The sequence below is a fragment of the Neopsephotus bourkii genome, unplaced genomic scaffold (genome assembly GCF_033783945.1).
Source record: "Neopsephotus bourkii isolate Nb327-2 ecotype Australia unplaced genomic scaffold, CSIRO-AGI_Nbou_v1 NB_318, whole genome shotgun sequence".
Lineage (NCBI taxonomy): Eukaryota > Metazoa > Chordata > Aves > Psittaciformes > Psittacidae > Neopsephotus > Neopsephotus bourkii.
Window position 1 is genome coordinate 1228194 of NW_026900826.1, and position 22255 is coordinate 1250448.

General features: G+C 43.8%; 1 protein-coding gene across 1 annotated transcript in view; it reads right to left on the bottom strand.

The window, feature by feature from the left end:
* PDE8A (phosphodiesterase 8A) overlaps positions 1-10279 on the bottom strand; it is a 148014-nt gene extending 137735 nt beyond the window's left edge. The window contains exon 1 of the mRNA XM_061347312.1: positions 10255-10279. The gene's annotated coding sequence lies outside the window, so the exon portion shown is untranslated. The remainder of the gene's footprint in view (positions 1-10254) is intronic.
* Between the last annotated feature and the right edge of the window lie 11976 nt (positions 10280-22255).

The following is a 22255-nucleotide window of genomic DNA, read 5'->3' on the forward strand; positions in this document are numbered from 1 at the left end:
TAGAAGATCTCCAGAGGTCCCTTCCAACCTCAACTATTCTATGGTTCTGTGAAATGTTTTGCTTTGGTATTTTCTAAATGAAATGGTTTGGGTTTGATTTTTTTTTCTGTTCCCAAATGAAAGGGGACAGAAATAAACAGCTTCTAAAGCAGCACCAGGCATTCTGCTTGGGTCTGAATAAAAACATCATGCAAAATTTAAGACTTTTCCTCCGAAACCCTCTCAGTTATCTCCAAGGAAACCTCTGCTCTTAGCTTCATTGGACCTACGTTTATTTTTCGTACTTGAGGGGGAGGGCTCAGAGAGCAAACCACAACACTCACCATTCATCCAGCTCTGCTCCCAAACCCTATTTTCTTATTCACAGGGAAAAACTGCAAAGATGATGAACCCTTTCAGATGTACCCCAGCTCCTTCAGTGCTGAAGGTGCAGAGCAGGCATCTCTGCAGCCAGCAATAACAAACACCAACTTTGTGTGTTTCCATGGCCATGGTGCCCCAGAGACTTCCTCTTTCATCCACATGCTCCTCCCCTCCAAAGCCACCTCATCACCATCTCTCTGAGACTGGGGAAGGAGGGACAGTTCAAATACAGCTGTTTCTCAATAGATTTTTGTTCCGGGACAGGAGGGAGGCAGGAAGCAGCATTTCTGCGCTTTCATTCTTTCCCCACCTTTCTTGTGTCCCTGGGTCTATTTACCCATCCCCTGTGGTTACTGATTGAAGAGAAACAATTTGGTTAGAGAGCAGAGAGAAGCAGCGCAGGGAGCACTGTTGCACAACCAGCAGCCACCCAGGATCACGCGAGTGTCCCCAGGGCTGTACAGGCAAAGCAGAGCAGTATTTTCCTACAAACACTGAAAAACCCTTGCAGTTCAGCCCTGTGCTTGGGCTGCTGTAGGAATGCATGGCACCGGCAGATCACCTGCACTAGAGACTGACTCAAGTCTGTTTGGACATCCTGGGGCAGAAGGTAGCAGTGTCTGAGCATCTGCAGGCTTGGTGGCAGCCAGGCATCCTCTCCATGCCATGTGCCTATCTATGTCCCAGGCACATTTGCTAACACACAGCCCCTGATTGTGGCTGGGGCCCTGGTGGGGTGACCCTGCAATGCACAGTAGATCTGGTCCACTATAAACCAGCTCTCACCAAGGTAGGGAGGGCCCAGGGGTTAATGTACCTGTTTTAATACTAAGAGTCTCGGAGTTACCAGCTAAACCTCTGTCTTCTCTTAGTATTTCAGTCTCTGATAAAGATGGCCAAGATGTTTCCATACAGCAAACTTTTTCTGAGGAAAAATTATTAAGGTTTTTATTACTCTTATTGAGTACTAAATGCCTATCCTGACAATAAAAAAAAAAAATTCAAAATTCCAAATTCTCCCCCCCCCTCTTTTTTTGTTTGCTTGTTTGGGTTTGGTTTTGTTTTTTTTTTTTGGGGGGGGCTTGTTTTTGTTTTTGGGGTTTTTTTTGTTGGTCATTGTTTTTTTTCCTTAACTCTATCATCCCACTCTCCTCACCTTTGCTTTGCTACTGTAAGGAACAAAAAAGAAAAGCCAGTGCGCAGAGGTAGCAGCAAAGCCCGCAAAGTCGCCTTTAGTACTCAAAACAAGCCATTCCTGGCATTGCAGTATGTTATTGTGCCTCTAGAGAGAAGCTGTTTTGCTGTGCATTGTGCCAAAGGTCTTTATTGTAGTCACGTAGGAATTAGCCCATTCAACTCTGAGGCAATGATCACTAGTTTCCTTCTGGACCATCTCATCTACAAAGAAAAGCAAGCCGGGGTCTGGCTGCCTGCCCTGAGAAGAGGCACTGGAGAACTGCTTTCACTTGACTACATGGTCAACTCAAATCCTCTGTATGTGCTATTTCTCAAGGAATAAGCAGTTATGCCTGTGATCAGTACTTGCTACAAGTTAGGGGAGTTGATCTGCAGTATGATTCTCAGGACAGGACTTGTGCATGCATCGGGGGAAAATGTCAAACCCCCATCACACATAGGCACCTGCTGCTGGTAAAATACCACTGCTGTGCATCTGTGCAATACACCTCTCTTTTAAAATATAGAACTCAGCCCTCTGCTTCAAACATAAAGAGGTTTACCACACCTTGAAGGGAGGTTGGGATGGGTATAAATGGGGCAATAGGCAAGGAGTGAGGAAAATGACAGCCTTAGGGGGGAAGGCAGTGGAACTCAGCTCACCGTATTGGTACTTGTTTGCTCACACAGCAACGCTTCAGCACAAAGCAAGCCAAATCTCCATTATAATCTCACTTTTTTGGACCAGGTTCCTGCATATTAATTCCTATTGGCTGACACGTGGAACAGCACACTTTGATCATCTTGTTAATCAGGTATTCTTGCAGCAATACATGATGAAGTTTTAATAAGCCAGGTTAAGTCCTTGTGTGCACAAGGAAGCTGTTGTAAGAAAGGGTGATGATGAAACTACTTTTTGCAAGAAATAACCAGAGATTGAGCACTGTATGCTTTGGAAAATTTCACTTAATTTGTATCATATTTCATGACTTTTTGCTTATTATGACATGGTGGTGTCCCCTGGTCATGACCAGTTTTGCTTGAAAGTCAAGATTCTGCAAGCTGGGCTAGTGAAACCACCTGAGGCTCTAATCTCACAGGGAACTCAGTACCTTCATTCTGAAGTGGCATCTCCTTTATATGGTGTGTTTTAGTCACTCAAAATACTGATCAGTCTTGAAGCTTTTGCTTAAATGCACAGCAGCTCTTGGCAGACAGGACTGCTGATTTACCGTGGCCCTGTAGCATGCTTCAGAGTAAAAGGTCCTTCCTCCCCAAGACACCACAGGAAGAGACCCCAGCACCAGTATGGACGAACAGCACTGTTACCAAAAATGCTGACCAGTCCCAGATAGGCGCCTCACTGCACAGCTGACCCCACTGCCCAACCTCCCAGCAGAATTACATTTGCAAAAGCATCTGATTTGCACAAATACTCATCACTCCCAGCACCTACTGATATCAGCAGTGACTACAAGCACTGGGATACTACTCTGATTTTTCAGTATCACCACCTCATGCATCCCTCTGCCCTATTTATGTGTGGCTCAGCCTCTTAGGGACCATAACTGAGTCTTTATGAAGCCCTTGGATGGGTTTTACTGCAAAACAAAACTAAGAATGAACATGCACAATTACACCAGGACAATAGCCTAAACTTAACAATCACTTCCTGTAATTGTCTGAGGCAGCCTGTAGAATGAAAAATCATCTTGTGATAAATCCTTGTTGGTCATTTACCACCATTAATCTATACTGTCAAAATGAATTAGGTGCAGAGGAGCATGTTAATTACAATGCAGATGACACTCTAGCTTTACTTATCATGACTTCAAAGTAAGCAGTGCCAGTTAATCGACCTCAGTCACTTCACACGGCTGCTGGAGGAAAGCGCTATTGAGCTGACGGCATCCACGTCCAGCTTGCAGGGTCTGCAGTGACAATGCCAGCATTATATCATCTCTTTTACAAGCTGCTCTCTATTTCTATCCACATTAGTCAGGTCTATGGGACGCTTTTTCCACTGCCTTAAATTAGGGGTGACCAATTTTGTCAATATGTAGCAACCTGGCTTTATTTATAGAACACTTCAGATTAAACAGCAAAAGCTCCCACTGTCCTTTTATGCCATTTCATTTTGCATTTAACAGCTACTTATTCATTTTACTTACCAACTAGGGCTATGTTTTTATAGCTTGCGGTTCCCATTTCAATATTATTTTATGCCATTTTCTGGAGGGCTAGGATTATGGAATAAACCTAAAACACCTGGGCAGTTTGTAAGGCTCTGGGAGAGCAGCTAGCCATGCTGCAAAGGCCCACAAGTCTCATTAGACAAACGTAGCCCTTCTGTTACTGTAGGACCTGAAATAAAATCTCTGAAAACCCATCAGATTCCTGCTGAGATTCTCCATGTGAATCCCAGTGGGCAGGCTGACCACTTGCTCTAGCTGGTGTCAGCGTTATGCTTCTGCAAAGGTTAACAGATAAACTTGTTCTCCATACTCCTGCAGACAGGATGGTAGGAAGGAACACTAATGCTAAAGCTATAAAAGTACTACTGAAGCAGGCTGCCCAATGAAGATGTGGGGTTTCCAGTAGCAGAGGCTTTAAGAAGCCAGTGTACCTGCTGCAGTGCCCGAGGCTCACATAGCGTCTGGTGTGCTGGGTATCACTACAGTATATTTCCTGCTGTTTGATATATACCTTGTGAAAAACTACCCTCAATTTTCCTTGAAACTGGGGTAAAAAATTCAAAAGCCTGAGAAGATACAAGTAGCCTATAAAATGTCCTGCTTTGCTCTCTCAAGCAGAGAAACCCAAGGAAATAAGGAGTTGCAGAAATAAACCAATGAAGTAAAATTAAGGTGGGGAATTTAATCACTCAGGAGACGGGAAATTCAAGGTTATGGTACCCATGGCAACTACTATTTGTCCAAAGTGTATGGAACATTAACCTTAACTCTATGCGGGAACAGAAACAAATATGGGATGTATCACGTATGAATGCATACTTCATGCAGAGGGTACTCTGTGAGGGCTACTGTGGAAGCAGTAATTAAATTTCCTGACTGCAGAGCAGGTAGGTTCATGCACAAGCAGCTCTTCTGAGGCACGAGCTAACGTCACCAGACAGAGCTCCCAGCTCATCCCCACAGTGCAGGCAGGGAAGAGTCGAGGTCTTGGTTTGGCCATAGTACCACATCCTGCTTTACAAGCTTTTGGCGGCTGTTCAGATATTGTTTTGAGAATTGCCATCTGTTGATTTAGGGAATGTTGTGATGTTACTTTCAGTTGTTGGGTCAACAAGAATTCTGCATTTCTTCTATGTTTTTTCTTTTAAACAACTAAAGCAACATTCATCATTCAACAAGGCCCAAGTCCAATTCCTGCTGGGTGACCAGTTTATTTGAATGTGAGAACCAGATTATTGCCGAGTTAGACAACAAACAAGTTATCAGAACCTAAGGGTGTTTTGTACTTGTCTTGAGCTGAATTTTAACCCTGGGCTGGGTGCTGAGGAGTCAGATTACTTACAGGAAGAGCCAAAACCAAAGCCAGCCAGATACACAGTAACCCTGTGGATGGAACTGTTGTCCTTAAAGATTCAGTTCATGCAGGATCGTGAACGATTGCTGGCTGGTCTATCTATCTTTGACTATCTAAAATCTGGCAGACAAGAATTTATGAACATAGATAACAGCTGAGAAGACTAATTGCAGTCAGGGGCGTGCTGTTTGAAGAAGAATTGGTTTAATAAAAATTACTTCTATCTCTTGTCACCACTGTGGGACATGGAAAGAGGCAGTCTGCTTGATGTGACCTCCCCCCAGCCTGGCTTTGGAGGTGCCATGTGCCATCTCATCCCAGGGCCAGGGGCAAGTTGAGGAGAGGTAGAGACCCCTCCTGCCACAGCCTGCAAGAGAAGGAGGTGTCTCTGCTGTGACTTCACTGGTCCCCAGCACAGCCCCATTGCACACCTTCCCTGGGTGGAAACACTTGAGTTTAGGCTGAATTGGGCCTCAAGCAGGGATCTTGGGCCTTGGTACCTTAAGAAAAACTTGTATCAGAGGCAGCGTGCTGGTTACCAGCACTTGCAGGCAGCCAAACCCAGCACCCAGCATCCACCACGTCACAACAGGAGCGGAGTCAGACTGCAACCCAGCACATCACTCTTAATAAAGTGACACTAAACACATCCACAGTACCAAACAGTGAAGCTTAGGTGTGACCTCTGTCACCACTTGCCAGGCAAACAGGATGAGGCCAAAATCCAGCCATGCCCACAGAGGGGTGGATGGAGTCAACGGAGCAGCACACACTCCCAGGCAGGCTCGGATGCCTGTGTGCCATGGGATGGAGGGTGCCTTTGCAGGTTCCCATCCTCTCTTGGTGCCTCACCAGACAGTGGGTTTGGGCAGCTCTGCAGATCATGGCTGGGGGCTCAGATGGGGCTGCCTGCAGAGGCAAGGAGGGGAGCAGTCTGAAACACAGTAACTCTCCTCCTGAGCAGCAGCATCCCTGTACAGTACAGTGCCAGAGGGTTTCCATCTAGTAATTTTGGACATATCTTACCAAGGCCACATTTATCTAGCAGCGATTCAAAGCAAGGAGATCTCCCACTGCAGAGAAGATTGGTGTTTCCTTCACCTGCACTTCAAAATAAGAGTGCTCACATGAACTCCCTCTGCCAGACACAGCTATTCCAGACCACAGCCGACATACAAGCTGAAGGCACAGAGTGAGACAGGCAACCCAAGTATACTCTGTGAAGCCTGGTTCGCACCTGTACCTGGAGATCTGGTGAGCATAAAGCAGTGGTGCTGCTCCATGGCTGCCTGAGGTCAGGCTTGTCCAGGGGTCCTGCACTATGTGCTGTGGGCCACCCATACATGTGCTAGTCCACACTCTGCCCCCCCTCTTCCTTCTTGCTGAAGTCTCTGAAAACCTCCAAGTCAGCTCCAAAACAGGGGCTGATTGCCCCTCACCAGCAACAGTCAGCTCACAGGCTTGAAACTCCTCACAGGACCAAAAAAGCCAGAAATAAATCATTTTACATGGAGGAAAAAGGTAGGCCTCTTGAAAATACCAACTAAGAGTGACATGAGAGGAGTGCCAGGGTCAGACCAGCTGAAGAAGATCCATGTCCTAACACCAGCATCCTTCACATGACATCCTGTTCCAGGGAAGGGGAGGACTCCCAACAGCAGCACTGCCCTTCACCCCCAGAGGCACAGGCACTCTCCTCCGTCAGGGTTTGCCATCACTAATACAAACCCCGGAGCAGGCTCATGAGGGCTGGGCTGAAACTGCCGACCTCATTTCCAGAGAGCTGTTAGTAACCTTGGACTCTCCTCACTGTAAGCATATTAAATATGAGCTATTCCTCACAAGGGAGAAGTCAGGATTTGATATCGCACAGCAATGAACAGCTGAACAAGCCGAATCTTGAAAAATGGCTCTGCATATGTTTTCACAGAAGTTATGGCAGGTTCGGGAATTAATCTGGCCAGAGACCACCACAGTATCTATATGGTAACTTTGAACTGCTGAAAAATCCCACCCTCCAAATGATTTCCATTTCTGAATCTCTGACCTGCTGTTTATGGAAAGGGAAAGAAGTGCAGTAATGAGGTAAATGTGTTTATGAATGCATTACTGTTACCTTTCTACTTTAACACCTTACAGTAATGACTTTACGGCCCATAGTTATTGCTAATCAAGATCAGCTCTGGGGGAGGAGGAGGAATCAGCTCTGCCACAAAATCTGTCCTAAGTAAAAACGTTCTTTCCTCATCACATGAAAGCTATAGCCCAGGCAGACTTATCTGCATCCTCTTACTGACTAGAAGTACTCCTTTTCTAGAAGTTTGATCTCTTTCTTACAAGTGCTCACATTTTACCTGGCACTCCTCTGTACAGCAGCAAGCACACCCCGAGCTGCAACAACGTCGAAGCATTCAGCAAGCTGTGCTGAAGTTTCCTCAAAAGCAGCACAGGCTGCTTTGCCAGCTAATCTTCCCAGCCTGCAGCTACAGAACAGAGCTTAGCTGTGGACCTGTGTCAAAGGTACATTTGTTAACACATTTCCCCTGGAGTGCTCATTAACATTTACATCAAGTACTATGAGAGTGCAAAAGCTTCAACACAAACACACTGCAGGGAAACGCAAGGAGCAAATTCTCTTCCCTCCCCCTCTCCCCTCCAGATGCAGTGTACTGTTTGCCCTTCAGGAGCTGGTGAAAATCCAGTTTGTTTTGTAATCTGTTCTCTAAAATCAGATATTTCTGCAAGTTAATAACTAACCAGCTTCTTTTTATTTAAAAAGAACAAGTGCATTTAAAATTCCATGAAAGCAAGGCCCTGCTGGCACTGGTGCAGGCCAGCTCATGCATCCCCCTGCTCAGTCACAGCCTGGTCACACAAAGTGACAGTATTTTATGATCTTATAATAAACATAAATAAAAGAATATCAACACACTGTCACTTGCATCTTGAAACAAGACTGAACCCTCTTAAACTAAACACTAAGACAGGGAACACAAACACAAGTATCTGTAGCTGGATCTTCAATTGCCACACTTTGGGATGCTGACAAAAGAGGCTCTAATGAGTAATATTTGTACCCACAGTGAGATGTAGAAAAAGCTATCTGCAAACACAAATTTGCACTTGAAAAAATGCAAAGGGAGTTGCTGAAGCAGCTGGTTAATGAGCTATTCTTGATATTATTTCTCAATATTTATTGAGAAAAACGTGCAACCACATTGAAGAAAAATGTTTTAGACCACATTCAATGTAACTAAAACATGGTTGGAAAAAACCTTCTGAGTTTTTTCCAGGGGAAACAAAGTTTTTCCCATTTTTTAAGGAAAAACTAGAAAACCCCAGGTTTACAGAAGAAAAGTCACATTCTATGAGCCATGCAACAGGAGTACGTAAAGCTTCACCTACTCTGTGAACTTTTAGGCCATGAGAAAGTGCACATTATTATACAATATATTCTCTCCTGCCTCAACCATGCACCCTGTCCAGGCCTCCAGGAACTCAAATCTGTGTCTCAAGAAGTGCCAGTGCTCTTGAAATAAGGCACGCTTGCAGATGTAGAGAAGTTTGTCTGAGCAAAGGGCACAGCTGCATGCTACTGCCAGGACTCACTTTCTAACTCTCCACCTCCACAGAACTGGGGATCTGAGCTCAATAATATATACTGTGAAAACACAGACGTTTTGATTGCAAACTGCTCTGGAGTTCTGTGAACATCTTTTGTTATTGTTGCCCACTTGCCAAATATTTGGGGTGAATAATTTTCAGCCTCAGTGTTTACAAACTGCTCTCATTGTTTCATCCCTTCCTTTTTTTGAGTTGCTGCTTCTGTCTTTTCAGGGGATAGCCAACTTTGTAAACAAGACAATGAAAACAGCAAACAGCAACAGCAGTGCAGATTTTTGTTGGAGGTTCTCCAGTGCAGGACCCTAAGCACTAATGAGGCCACCGTCTGGGCAGTACTGCAGTAGATGCACCAAGCAATGAATGCCGAGCACATGTTCCAACAAGACAAGGTGATTCTGTTTCTTGCGCTTGACCAGCTCTTGAAACCAGCATATTTTCATTAGATACACGTTTCTGTATTCACCAAGGATATTTTTAATGAACAATAAACATATTTAGCAGATTGCCAGTTTCCCAAATTCTCTGTCTTAATTACTGTTACTTTGTCAGTAACTCCTATCAAGAAAAGACAATTCTAAGCGGGAATCTAAACTGGCACATTCCTGACATGACCTCCCAGAGACTCTTTCTCCAAAGATGAATGTCTGGACTGAAATCCTGGCCTCAGCACAGGCAATAGCAAAACTTCTCCTAGTCCCCTCCAAAATCTGTGAAGGCAAAACACCCCAGTATTTTCAGGGAAATCAAGATGGAGGTGGAATGCCCAGCTCCAAGAATACTAATAATTTAATTTCATGCAACAGGATGAGATGAATATAAACATGCTAACCTGTCCAAATTGGAAATCTTTCAAATTTCAAGCACAGGAAACAACAAGGGTTTTTTTTCAGACAGGATGTCAGAGCTACCCCTGTGGTTATATGTGAGCTGAGGACAATGTTGTTACACGAGATCAAATTACAAACACAAGCAAACAGAAAACAATCTCAGAACCTCATTGTCCGGGATTTCACAAGCAGCACAGCTGACCCATTAGAAAGGTTAAATGCTCTCAAGCAAGCTCTGGGAGAATATGAGGAGTTTGCTGCTGGACATTGAGTTCTGTACAGTTAAATGGTCAATTTGTTTGCCCAAATTAATGCTTATCTTACTGCAGGCTTGCTGTGGTTTCACTAAACACAATTGCCCTGCAAATCTTAAAGCAGTGGCTTTGCTAAAATTACAAGAAGCTTCTGGATTTTCCAAGCACCTAAGAAAACTATTTTGGTAGTTTCCACAGCACAGAAACCTGTAGTTACTCAGATATTTGAAACTTCCAGCAAGGCGGGCGACAGTCGCTTAACCACACACATTACCATTTCATTTCTATTTGTAATGCTTAGCACAACCTTGCTCTAAGGAATTTCTGAAGTTGTTTACAAGGGCTGATGCAAAGGTTGTGTTCAGTCTGGCCCAAGGGCAGTGGTTTACTGAAGTCACTTGTAAACAGCAGAGAGAGATAATATTTTCGGTAATTGGGAGGGAGGGGGGATAAGTCCTCACCTTGTACCAAGGACCATTAGAGACAGGGCTGGTTTCCAAAATATTCGCACCTTCATTTTCTTCCATGTCTGATTAGTTGCAAAACTTTGGTTTCCAGTGAAAAACATTAAATCACCCCCGGGCAAAACCAAACCAAACCATGCAGGCTCTAGTATCCCAGTTTGCGAAAGCCCTGCAGTAAGCCGCACGTCACTTTTATGGTCACTGGTCTAATCCAAGGACGCAGATCCCAGTTCCGTGCTGGATTTCACACAGCTTGGCCTTTGTTCTAAGCCTCGATAGCTCCTCTTGTCAGGCATTTATCTCCCCCAGACTTTCCTTGTAGATCCAGGTTTTCACATACAAATGGCAAACGTTTACAGCTTCTCAGGACTACAGGAGCACTGACACTGAACCTCTCTGATCATCTCAGGAGAAGCCTGACAACAGAGAGCAATACGTGGCCACGCATCTCTGCTGGGAGAGCTGGCCTAGACCATAAAATCAGAAGCAAGGTCACCCAGCAACCAACCATTCCACGTCACTACAGTAATAAAGCCAGCTTACATTCAACTTGTTCCTTGGGTAAATAAATATTTTTACTAGATGAAAGAAACCCTGAAAGGATGGCAGGAGGCCGATTGTTCTGAGCTGCAGTACATTCGTTTTGCTCGATGCAAAGCTCTCAGCAAAGCATGGTGTGGGCTACATACAAACCCACAAAGCTCTGCTTGCAAATCCTGTTGGGGTCAAACCCCTAAGCATGTCTCCCTTTTAGGATGAACAGACCTGAGTGCCCCAGCAGGCTGGGTGGGTAAACCCAGCAGGGTCTCTTGCAGCAGAGACCATGAGCTCCCAACCAGGGCCAGCAAGATTTCCATCTGTCACATGCTCAGCTTAAAAACGTTCCACTCTCTAAAGTCTACATAAAATAGGGATGAATTTACAAAATAGCCCTCAGTTTCCTGCCAGAGTGAGTAAAAATCAGGCTATACCGTAGGGATGCCTAAGGGAGCTTTCTTAAGCAAACAGATTGTTTTTCTCAGGGCATAGAGCAACCACGTACCTAAAGGAACACACTCAATTTACAACATGATTTCTCTCCAAACATACCATACGCGTTATAGAGAGGGGTTACAATAAATATAAATAAAAGCAGGTAACAAAAGATCAGTCCTCTTCGTTCTGTTTACACTGCGTATCAGGCAGTGCCACTGCAGATAGCTGCTGTCCTAACATTTCGAAACTGACTGTGACCTCCGGCATCTATTTAAAGACACACATGGCTTCATATTCAGTGCAGCTGCCTGGCCTGAGCCTTTTCTTTTTGGTGGCAAGTATGCAGAAAGATTAAAGTTAATTCTGTCAAAATATCAACTACTTCATTCAAACGTTCATACTGGCAGCATTGTTAAAAGACAGCAGTACAGGGGTCTGATTTGTAGACCTCCTTCTGCCCCTGAAGCACAAAGTGTGTAAGTGATTTGCTCCAGATCCCATGGTTAATTATATACTGATCTTTTCATTAATCAAATTGACTTTCATGAGATATTTCTCAGCAGTTTAATTAAAATTGGTCTTCAAGGAGTTGAGATTACATTTTACAAACTCGTTGGTAACTAGAAGTGTCTGTCTAGGCTATGACATGAATAGCTCCAGGCCCACAAACATTGCGAGTAGTGTATGTCTAACTCTAAACCAGATGTATGCATTGTTGATTATGTATTGATATCAAAGAAGTGAAGACAAATGACAAACACGCACAAAGTATAAGGGCAAAGATGCCTCTTTATGGTGAGGCAGCAAAGCATAAGAGTGCAGATTTGGAAACCAGCAACCTAATCTGTCTTTGCCATTGATTCAGTGATTTTGACAGGTGAATCAAAAGCTCCGTGCCTCAGTTTCCCCAGGTGAGCCGCAAAACTAGTAATACTTAGCACAAGAACAGATGGCCTGTGCACTGATTATATTCAGTATCTTCATGACACTTGCATCTCTGGCCACTGACACATAGACTCCTATCGTCTGCCCACACAAGCCGATGGCAAAGCAAAGCTGACTTGCCCGCACAGGGTGTGGGCACTAGTGTAACACAACCCCAGGCTTCTCCCAGTGGCCAACCCACAAGCCTGCAGTCCTCCAGGCCCCAGGCACACGCTGATTCCGCATAGCTCAGCAAGTTTGAAACAATTTGAGGCTCGCTCATGAACTCACCATCCAACCAACAGCTAACCAGCCGAGGAGCTGGAAGATTCTGCTACAGACAGAATGCTGCTACGAATACTCACCAAGTTTAAATCTCACTTTCTGGGATCTTACATGCCCAGGTCATTTTCTGACAGCAAAGAGCTTTCACAGTGCAGAACAGGACAGCCTCTCCAGAACTGACCCTGGCTGCCTGCTGTAGCCCTCACAGTGCTGCAGGAAGACTCCCTGGGGTCCCTCTGGCCGCCCCCCACCCCGTCCAGCTAGGGCAGGGTATAAGACAGGGACCAGGGTGGGGGCAGGAACTATACCAATCTTTCCCCAATTATTCACAAGGGTTGTTTACTGTAGCAGTTTCAAGGACTGATTTCCATGATTCGTTTTACTCTCTCGGGCAAAAAATTCTGATCACTGATTGCTTGCTGAATTTTAAAGAGCGCAAATTATCAAATTGCTTTGCATTTTGGTTTTTTCTGTGGTTTCCCTTTACAGGTCACCCATTGAGTGACATATTAGCTATGTTCCAGAGTACGCAAAACTAGCCTTCTGAAGTTTGCTTGCACTAAATAGCAAGGAAAAGCACTGTATCTCATTATCCACGTAGGTGTCCGTGCTACGTCTTCTGCTTTGATGACATTCTGTGGCAGTAATTTTCACTGGGTTTTCTGGTTTTGAATTGGCCATTTCCTAATTTAAAACAGAGCAATCAAAGGAAACGCTTTCCCCATACGCAGCATAACGTAAGATAAACTTTCCTATGGTTGCTGTGGAGAAGCAAACTCACAAGGTTTTCAGCTTCAACCTTTAGCATAAACCAGACATCTGTTCCGAGTTGTGTCAGATCACAGGAAGGATAGCCCACAGCTTGGTTTACTTCAGACTAATTTAGGAAATCAGGACTCTCCCTATCCATGAGTCACTAACTGCTTGGGCAATGACAGGCCAGACATTCGTGTCTGCAGCTCAGTGGTTTTCCCCTATAAAACAAGGGTGACTGCTCTTCCCTGAGGACCTTGCCCCAGGTACCAAGCCAGAAACTGAACTTTGCAGCCCATTTGTACACCTGCAGTCCTGATGTCAAAGTCCACCAGGAAAGGAAAGAAGAGGAAAAAGGGAAAGTGCAGATGAGTCTAAAGACGGCTTTGAAGTACAGTGCAGGAGTGGAGATCAGGAAGTGAGAGCTGTAATTGCAGCTGGGTACCAGTTTCCTTTTTTATTTCAGGAGAGCCCGCTGCATGGTGCGGTTGAGCTCTCTCCCTCAGAAAGCAGGCACCAACACCCCTCACCTTTGCAGGAGGAGCTGTTAAATGGAAGGGGCTATAGACAGAAGAACTCTTTGCATTTCTAAAGCAGAGGCAAGTAGAAAGCATCACAAACATGCCTGAAATGACTGGTATTTCTTCTGGACCAGCAGGGAAAGCTAAAAACTATTTCTCATTTTATTTCATAAGGAAATTGCACTGTATTACCTGCAGGCTCTGCCCAATTTTCTTGCAATAGGGCCAGCCTCTAGTAAACTCAAGAGAAAGGGGATATCAGGTTTGTGAAAATAGGTGGTCCAGGAGGCATGAGAGATCCTGCAAATACCCTGCTGAACAAAAGGGTCCTGGCCAAGCTCATGCCATCAAGAAGTCCCACCAGAAGGAAGCTGCCAGTGACGAAGAGATGGGTACATTTGACTTCAGGCTGGGAGAGGCTTTATTCCAGGCTGCCCCAGAGCTGGCAATGCCAGGCCATTAGTGACACCCCAACACTGTTCATACCCCACCGAGCTGGATGTTCAGCTGAATCTAGAGCTGGCACAAGCAAAAACCTCAGATCTCGGGCCCTACAGGCCTTTGACCCGAGCTCTGGTAAGGCTGCCATTACACAGCCTGCCCTGGCCTGTCAGTAACAAGCTGCTGCCATAGGTAAACGTGCCAGAAGAGGTTAATGGACACCCCACTCTAACTTTAATGCTATTAGCCAACATTAAACTAAAGGGTTACACTTTTTTTCCTTTATGAGATAAGCTGCGGGGATCAGGGAGGCTGTGAGAAAACACGGACTCTTAGTACAGTGAAATAAACCTGTTTGTTCCAGTTAGGAAAGGCTTGTGAGCTGAACTTGCAAGTTATGACAGAAATTACTGCATCCTGAAGATCATTGCAAAGGGTTTATGGTTTGGTATTTGCTAGGCATACCTTGAGTATTTGGCCCTTATAAATCTCTCCTTGTTTAGGAAAGAAATCTCATTTTGCATCATACTGTGCTTATCTGTGAGCAAAAGCAGGGGCAGAATCTGGATATGCTGGTGTTTGCAGACAGTCCTGACGCAGTACAGCCCATCTCTTAGCTTCACAATGAAGAAAATGAGCTACAATTGTGAAATCACTGCCTAACTGCCTAATTGATACGGACAACCAGTGCAATCCTCTTTTCCTTCTTGGCCTCTGCCCCATTTACCACACATTACTTGATATATAGAAAAGTGAATGGCAATATAAAGTACAAGCCACACACATAGAAGACAGATTATTTATCTTCATGTCTTGTTTGATTTCCTCTTTCACCATGGCCAAGTAACTCAGCCTTTGCAATGCATTTTTTTTCTCCTTTCATGACTGTATTTACCATCCTTCTGACAGCCCTTGAGTTCTCCCAGGGAATGGGGATTTGCAAATAGGGTTGGGGTAAGGAGCCGGAGAGACCTCTCCCTTCAAAACAAAGCTACATTACATACGATGAGCGAGGTGCTGCAGGAGACTCTCAGCAGGCCTTTGCTTTGCAGAAGAATGAGGTTTCTCCTTGCCTTGTTACAAACCAAAACAGCCACCCCATTTCACCCTTCTTTTCAGGAACTCTCTATGGCACCACAAACACCTTGCAACATTAGATGCCAGCTTCCTGATGTCAGCCGTCCCAAGGGAAGTCCAGCCCACCACTAGATCAAAGCAATTTAATTCATGCTTTCTTGCCCAGAAAGGAAGGGTGGGTTTGTACAGTTCCTCAGTCTTCAAAATTGATGGCATTTGGGAGCAGCAAACCCACACACCCAGAAAAAGTTATTGTTGCCACTACCATACTGGAGGAAGCAATGACCGTTTTTTCCCCCATGGGAGGAAAGCCTGTGGTAAACCAAATACTTGCATGCATTAAATACTAGATACTGACATCACAAAGTATTAAGTAATGGTACTTTAAAAAATATTAAACAAAAAGAAAATGTTATTACTTCCTATTCTCCATGGATGTCACACACTCAGTACTGACCTTACTGCTCACCAGTCAACTGCAGGGAAAACCAACAGTTCCGGCATAATTCTACATGAGCTGTGTAACAGAACCGGGCCACTGAACACTGGTCAGTATTGCAGCTAAGCTAGGCTGAACTCTACCCAGCATCCCTATACACATCAAGCAGGTCATCTCGCAGTTACTCCAGTGTCTTGCTGGCTCAGAAGTAATACAGAGAAAAGAGTAGAGGATAGATTGTGTCTGAATTGGAATTTGCTGCTCAAAAGCACATCACTGATGTACTAGCAAGACAAGATTTCAACTTGCAGAAGAAAGAATGTGCAATTCACAGGACATTGCTGCTTCTGCAGAAATAAATTTAAATTCTATTTTGTCCTAACAACTTGGAATTACTTAAGGGTACTGTGAATAGCTTCCAGACCACGGCAACTACCGGTTCTACCAAATACACTGTCTATTTCTAGCAGTATATTTTCCTTAACAGAAGGAAATATTCTGAATTGTAACCTGAGGGAACAGGAACTGCTGAGAGAAACCACATCACCCACAGAAATCTCACCTGTATTGCAGCTCAATGAAATAGCAACATCTCTACATACATTCCTGTAGAGAGGGAGGCAGAACTGAACCCCAAGAAGGGATCTAAGATAATGGGGAATGACCCTAACAAAGTATGGCTTCTGAGCCATAGCCTTAAATTTAATGGCTATGTCCATACTTTTTTTGTGGTGCTCAGCCCATGTGAGGAAGGTTTAAAAAGGCAGAGATCGATCCTCGTTTGTCCCTAATGTAATTTCTGGCAGCCTATGCAAGCTTAAACAATACAGCAAGCCTTTAAGCAAACATCCAACTGTGTCCTTGTAGTCCACAGCAATTGCTTTCACATATATAGGATGCTGAGAAATAGCACTTTATGTGCGATCAAACAAATGATACCTACATGTGAAAAACATTTTGAGGTGTGTTCACTGACTTTGATCAAAACGTCAACAGCAACAAGACGAATAAACAAAAATTGTTCTAAAACATCCCTTAGGGTAGACCGGAGGAAAGCTACTGACATTACAGCAGCACCCTCTAGTGCTGCTGTAATCATATGGTGTAGAATATCCCTTTGGTCAGTGGCGGTCAGCTGTCCTGGCTGTGTCACCTCCCAGCTCCCTGTGTACCCCCAGCCTGTTGCCGGTGAGGTTGTGTGAGAAGTAGAAAAGGCCTTGATGTTGTGCAAGCACTGCTCAGCGCTACCAAACATCCTTTATGTTATCAACACTGTTCCCAGCACAAATCCAAAACATAACCCCATACCAGCTACTACGAAGAAAATTAACTTTGTCCCAGCCAAAAGCAGCACACAGTCACAGTAAAATAGGTGCAAAAGTCCAAGTCCATAAACGAGCTAAAACTTTGTGACACAGTGGTGAACACAAAATAAAAAGACAGAGGCAATACCGAGTGTGTAAAACAGGAGGGATGGGAACCGTAATTTAGAAGTGGGAGGTTAGGTATGGCTTTAAAAAAAAAACACCCACTTGTTGCTCTCCTTAAGTCATGGAGCAGCTGCAGGGCAGCCAAGCCACAATGACCACCCTTCCTCCACCTCACTCCCTGCAGCTGTAGGGAAAGCCAAGGAGGAATTCAGTTGCCTCAAGTACTATACACAGGCACACCCATCCAAAGCCTTCAACAACTGAGCCTTCATTCCCCTCACACTGCTCTGCGTTATCCTTTGTGCCTGGGAAAGAAGTACCAGGCAGTGGTGACATTCTGCATCTGTGCTCAGATCCAACTGTCACATCTTATGGTTAGAGCTGTAGAAGGGGTAGGACAAGAGATCATCATGTTCGCTATACTGCTAAGATGTGTGTGCATCTAAGCTCCGTAAGGTGCTTTTGTCTATCTTTAAGTACAGACCTATTTTTATTATTTGGCTCTAATAATTCTGTTTGCCCCACATGCAGTTCTTAGAATCTGCCTTTCTTCAAGTGTCTTAAACTGTGGCAAGGCCACAGCTACAGTTACACTGGGTTTGTCACTTCACCATCTCATATCCCAAACAGATAAGGCAAAGACACATAACTCCCTAAAGTAGGACAGCTATATTACACGTCCGGAAACACCACCAGTGAGGTGCCAACACAGAAGCACCAACTAGTATTTCTATACTTTCTTCTACATGGGGACCTACAGAAGCACAATGAAGTCTGTCAGGTCCCCAGACAACCATCCACATTGATAATCTGCCAGTTCCTCCTCCTGTTTATCCCTGCCAGTTGAAGTCACCTTCATATTATTCTGTCTGGGTCTCAACCAAACAGTTTCTCCCTCATTCTTGTCCTTCAGGGAGATGATGTAAGCTGTTATAGAACATGCACTGGATTTGCTAGTCTATCTTTTGTGGAGCTGCCCAATTAATCATACCATCAAGCTTATGAAAATAACACAGTAGTAAGAAATTGTTTAGAAGGTTCTGTTCCGCATTCATACATCTGGCTTCATTAACTCATAAACTGTGACAGTTTCCTATAAACTAATGAATGAACCACTAACTTAGGACATCTTTCATTATCATAAAGTTATTTCCTGCCTGCTTAATTAAGCTCAGAGAGCACTCTAGCGAAGGAAAGCAGAAGCAGACCCTGTTGGGAAGTGATAAATGCCAGAGGCCGAGGGGTATTCTGACAGTTTCAGCACAGCTAACACACTGGGTTCCCTCTTTAGCAGGGATAAAGAGCCTCAGCCGGTCTGGGAGGCTGGAACAGGGAATTAAACTGTAGCAGCATCTTTGACTAGCAGAAGTATCTGTGGATCCAACAGTCTAACTTCCACTGTATAAAACCAGAGAAAAAAATATCCACAGTGGGCCTAATTTTTGACATAAAACCAAGACTAATTTTACATGGAGGCATGTAGACATCAGCCTTTTTAAGATTAACACAGCACTTGCAGAACTGTCCACCAAGCTTTGCAGTTTGGGTTATTAATCATATGGTTCCAAGAAATAGAGACAAAAGAGTATTTTAAGAGCAGAAACATTCATGACATACAGAAACAAGAAACAACCATATTCTGTTAGCACAGACAAAGCCTGAAGCAACTGACTGGAGAAATGATTATTTCCATTCTGCCCACTAAGGAGGGCAACCCAACTTGACATTCCCAACCATGAGCTACAGCAGAAAACTATCCTTGCCTCAAAGACTTTTACCGTCTTTCCACATCCTCTCTGACTTGGTGCTGATACTTTAAAAACTGTATCTTACCTGAAAGACAGACATAAAGGACTTTATTACAGGCATCTATACAAACACACTGCCTTCTCATAAACGGTGAGCTTACTACAGCTGAGTTTCAGGAGCAAAAAGGAAGGAAATACCAGCTCTCCAGGGACCCTGCCCAGGGAGTGGTTTGATAATCCCCTGCAGATGAGCTGACCCCACCCTGAAATACACTCTGCAGAGCAGGCAACAGATTCATCACCTCTCCTTAGGGCCCTAACTGATGTGGTATTTTAGGCCCTCCAGTCAGGTCTGTATTTCTGCTGCTTCTTTTGACGGTGTTATTTTGAAAGCTGAAGCTGACCTTTTGCCCAGCAAAGTATTTAGGGCCTTCTCAGCCTCTGAAAAACAAATAAGGAAGAATTCAAGTCCAACCCACCTTTAATTTGCTTTATTTACATATGAACTGAAACCTGGAACAGAGGTGGTCAGACACCATCATTCCTGCTTCCTCCCACTAGTAGTATCCTCTTGCCCACATGCAATTTGGCCTCAAAACATTGCTGGTAATTAAGTATCAAAGCAGAACCCAAGCCCTTCTCTTTCCCGCTGCAGATTCCTATTTCCAGGGTCTTGTCTAACCAAAACCGACTGTAACACGCACTGACCTCTCTGCAAGAATAAAAATAACTCAGCAGATTATATGTATTATGTGGTGTTATTGACCATAACAATACCATAACATTCTCTTCATCATTCCTCTGAAGGTTTTGCTGTCTCTCCATCACTCCCTCTTGAATGGGTTACTGGGGAAATGTTGCTTCTCAGCAGCATTTTTCAAGTTCTTCCACTATAAAGACAGACCACTAGAGCTTTTAAATTTTGCCTTTGAATTTTTATCACTACATTGTCCACTTCATAAATTCTCTCCTATAGCAGCACACTCATATCGCCAAATAACACCAATAGGAGAGGAGGAATTGTGAGACATGGTAATTTCGGATTTGTAATACAGACATGCATACCCCAGGGACATTTGTAAACATACCTGTGAATAAATTCTCATCCTCCCTCCACTGGTGGTTGCAGTGGAGGTACAAATTTTGCCCTCCCAGGTCTTGCACTGGAAGAGACTTAGAGAGGATCCCACAGGGTTCCCAAATAGTCTCCAGCATTTTTGTAGGCTCAACAGTTTCCAAGCACTTCCTGTTTAATCACTGCTACACCTCACAGAGTACCTAACTGTTGTTCCCTTTTAACTTACATGAAACAGATGGCTAATGGATCAACTCAAGGTCAGGGAAGGAGTCAGGTTTGAGAAAAAAGTATTTGTACCACAGATCCTTTGTCCCAAACCAATGGTAGTAACAATACCTTGTGTAAGTGCATTTCTGATAGTGTGTATTGCTGATTTGTATGCTGACATGGCTACTGAAATTGAACAGATCCTCTAGTCATACGGAACAACTACCCTGCCTTCCTTGTTGAGGCCGTGACTAAGAGACAAGCCTATTCCCAAACCATTCAAAACCCTCCATGTATTAGGTAAAAGAACTTCTATTACTGACAGAAAAAAACCCTGAACACCTTCAGAAGCATGCTGGTGGTTTCCACGCTGAAAGACTTGGTACTGTGTGAGCTGTTTAAGATGAAAAAGGAGCATTTGATAAGAGAGAAGCAAAAAAGCCGGGAAAATGCTGAAATGTTTATAAAGCCAGAGTTCTGGCACTTAAATTTGATGCTGAATAATATCTTTTTCGAAATGGAATTGCTTCTATGAATGGAAAATAAATCCCTTTGAGATTATACCCGGATTTTTTTAAGCACAATGCAGTTTGTCAAAAAGGGTACAGAAAGGGACCAATTCCAGCTACTCTGTGTATTAATTTCACCCAAGTAAACCAACAAAACTCCTGGTTATGAAAGGAAAGTGATAATAATTCTTGAGGCTGCTTTTCAAGGGAGTATTACAAATAAGAAGGCTAAAGCTGAACTAGGACATTAGAAACTTGAAAATTTACTTTTTGTCATGGTCTAAATAGGAAAGCATAATAAAAGCACTGCTTTCCTGTTAAACTAGAAGCCTAAACTTCTTAGTCAGTACTTTTTTTTGGTTGGGTTAGTTCAGCTTCCCAAAATGAAGAAATGAAAAATAAAAAAAAAATAGCAGTGAGACAAGCCTGTTGTAAAGACAGCTTTGTGCCAGCAATAGAGTTTGTGTATTTGTCATCGAAGGTGTAATTACTACACTTTCTTTAAAACCCTAGGAAAATATGCAAGTGTTGAGTAGATTCAAGGAGTACACGGTTCCATGGAAGTGCATCGCATCCCTAAAAAGAAACAGCCCACAAGCAACAGAGCCTGAGAATCAGGGAGGTGAGAATCCGTACAAAACAGAAAAAGCTAAACCTAAAAATTCTTAACACAAGGGGGCGAAGGGTGAATGACAGTCCTCGTTGGATTTTTGGCCATTTGCTTTTTGCATTTCTCCATGTGGGTATAAAGAACTACCCAAGCTTCTTTACAGTTTTCCAGTCATGTTCACCATTGGATACCCATGCCTCAATTCAACACTATGAATCAGAATAGCATATGAACAGTAGTAACTAAAAATCTTTAGTTGGGAATTAGCTTAAGATTAGTCTAATGCTGAAGCTAAATGTGTCTTGAGTGTTTCCCTCTGATGTCAAAGATCTCCAGTCTATGCTATTTTTTAAGGAACTGCACCTTTATTATCATAACCAGGCATACGTCCCCACCAATCCTTCCTCTCCTATTGCTCTGAAGAACAATAAATAAATGATTAATCATATCATAGCAGACACTGTGTGTTTCCCAGAGAAAGGAAAGACTAAGGTCATGGCGCATACAGCACTTCCATCACTGTGGGTCAATCATGTTAATTTAGGGAGAAAAACAGAGGTTGTGATGGGCTTATACCACAGTTCCTTCAGAAGAGTAAACTGCATTGAAGTCAGAGCATTTGTAATGTTCATATAAATCACCACCCCCCTGTCAAGTAGGGGTCATATATTACAGGATATGAAAATAAAGCCTTCTTAATCCTGGAGGTATGAGGGGTGCATGGGTCCTGCTACTAATCTATATTTGGCCAGCGTTTGTAACGGTTTCAGCTATACCTTGTGATACATTATGCCAAGCACAAACACAGACATTTCAGCACTAGAGCATGCAGAACAACAGGAAAGATGACTTGCTGTTCATGCTCCTCTACATAGCCGTCCAGCTCCATTTGCAATATTGGAAAGCAAAGCTTGGTTATAGGAAGACTCAAATGAATTCCTATTGTCTGAAGAGCCTTGATTTCAAAGGGAAACGAGGGACCATCTCTATGTGGTCAAATG